Here is a 2,357-nt window from a genome sequence, read left to right as displayed (position 1 = left end):
TCGTATTCATATATTATTGCTGAATAAAATGTTGGATTCATTGATTATGCTCCCTTGTAGCTTTTACAATCTTCGCGTTTCCTTTATATAATTATGTTATAATAAGATATAAATATGTAGAGAGAGATAAATCAATGACAGCATTATATGTAATTTTTTTCTTTCAGTTATTAATTTTTTTTCCTAAATTCCAACATTTTCTTCAAAACTTTACAGTCTGAACACAATTCTATATCCATGATTGGCTATTAATGTTTTGAAATTGTCCAATGATGTTTCACAGAGACATTCAAGTTTGTCTCGGAAAAAGCGCGTTCATATTTTATATATTGTTCAATTTAAAAATCGTAATAAGAATTTTTACACAAAGAATATATCGAACGCTTATATATTTTTGAAAACTATTACGATGTTTAAGATTCCTTAGACACGCCGCGCTCAGATACCCTCGAAGGTCGTTCGCCCTTGACGCGGACGCGGTGCGTCTTCATATTTACGCGGTATCGCGCGCCGCGACGCTCAGTCCGCCGCCGTCCGCCGCGCAGTGCAGATCGTTCGCCGCCGTATCGCGCTCCGAGCGTGCGCCATCGACGAGTGCGTGGCACCCGCCATCCATCCGGTCGCGTGCGCCGTGGTTCTTGGTGTCGTTCGTTTTCTCTTGTGCTCGCTCCTTCGTACTTTCGTCCTCTCGTCGCGTTTTTCGCGTCGCCCGCGAGCATCTCGGCGGCGAGTCTCTCGGTGCTGATTGTCAATCGTCGTGACGGACGAATAGCGTTTGGCGAAGCGATTTCGATCGTGCGGTTTTTCTAGGAAAAGTACGCATTCGGGAGACGCCATAGCAGCGTGAGCTTGACGTTTTCAAGGTACGTATTTTGGCGAACACGCCAGCAGATCGCGTTTATGTAAAGAGAAAGAGAGTGAGAGGGAGAGACGGATGAGAAAGAAAGAGATAGAGAGAGAGAGAGAGGATCAACGCCTGCACACGCGCGATCGATCGTAGCGCGCGAGCACTCGTGCAAGTTCAAATTCAACATTACGTTCGCAAAAAAATTGATCTGAAATTGAAGCCGGTTACTGTAGTAATGTGTGTTCGTAATCGAGGGGAGAACGAGAAGAAAGAAAGAGACAACGAAATGCGCGACTGAAATAAACATATCTAGAAGTCAAACGCAGATATGATTATAAGTTCTATAGATAGCTTCGATCTCTGTATCGATGATATAACTGTATTTTAAAATTCGCATAGACGCGCGCTTTCTACGAATTCGCGATCAAAATACGAACGAAATAGACGAACGAGAAAACACGATAAAAATTGAAGCACGTGTCGTTCATTTTTTGAAAAATTAATACAAGCCAGTAATGGAACGCGAGACGTCGCTAATCTAACCTATATCGGACAATCTACCTGCTAATCGATAAAGCGCCGGCAACCGAGACATTTTCTGCCGCATTACGATGTATATATTATGCGTATACGCAATGTTACGGTTCGCGAGGGAACCGTCAAAGTTTTGCATTTTCGAATTTTCACGGAGCCGCCAGCGAGAGCTTCGCAAAATTTGCATCCAGATTGACAATTACGTCACTCGAAGACCGAAATAAACAATAGTCGGTTTCGGTAAACGCGAATGTTTAGCTTAAATATTTCATGAGTGAAAAAATGCCGCATATACATGATAAATTCGAGTATATTATATATATTATATTTAATTTTTAAAGTTTATTAGATTTTCTGTCGATATAAATGTTTGAATTTTAAAGTACGAAACACATATACACACACATATATATTTTATTTAACTTTACAATAAAAAAAAAAAAAATATATCAATAGAAAATTTAGCAAGTTGAAAAATGAATAAAGAATTTAAAGATAAAAGAATTTATATTCGTACTCTCCATAATTGTTATGTTTACATCGCATTCCATAACAGTTACATTCATGGCTTTTTGTCATGTCGTCGTATAAGTTTATTTACAAACGCGAACGATGTCAACTTTGATTTTATTGTTAATGCGAAACGATCCTTGATTTCACAAGGTCGGCCGCGAAGGTAAAGTCGAAACTTCTGTCATAACCGAATTGGCCGTCGAACGAACAAGAGTTCCACGATCAAGTGACAGGTGCTTTCTTATTAAGCGTGTATATTTCCTTTTGTGAATTAAAAAATAATGATGCTCGTGGTTCATACGACGTTCCAAATTGCTTTCAATCTCCAATTAAGTGGAAATTTAAATATTTGTAATTTATTACATTTTTATATATCCTTTTATATATATTATATATATTTTATATATTATATATAATATTAATTTTATATATTATTATTTTATATTATATATATTTTATATTT

General features: G+C 37.5%; 1 protein-coding gene across 2 annotated transcripts in view; it reads left to right on the top strand.

Moving 5' to 3' along the window:
* Window positions 1-523: 523 nt before the first annotated feature.
* The window catches only part of LOC115236615 (trehalase), a 42,253-nt gene continuing 40,419 nt past the window's right edge, over window positions 524-2,357 (top strand). Inside the window, exon 1 of one of the 2 annotated variants that reach the window (XM_029809175.1) lies at window positions 524-863. The gene's annotated coding sequence lies outside the window, so the exon portion shown is untranslated. The remainder of the gene's footprint in view (window positions 864-2,357) is intronic. The other variant, XM_029809169.1, reaches the window with a different exon arrangement.

This window comes from Formica exsecta, unplaced genomic scaffold (genome assembly GCF_003651465.1).
Source record: "Formica exsecta isolate Colony F162 unplaced genomic scaffold, ASM365146v1 scaffold258, whole genome shotgun sequence".
NCBI lineage: Eukaryota > Metazoa > Arthropoda > Insecta > Hymenoptera > Formicidae > Formica > Formica exsecta.
The sequence above is the reverse complement of the archived record's forward strand: the minus strand, read 5'-3'. Positions and strand labels throughout refer to the sequence as shown.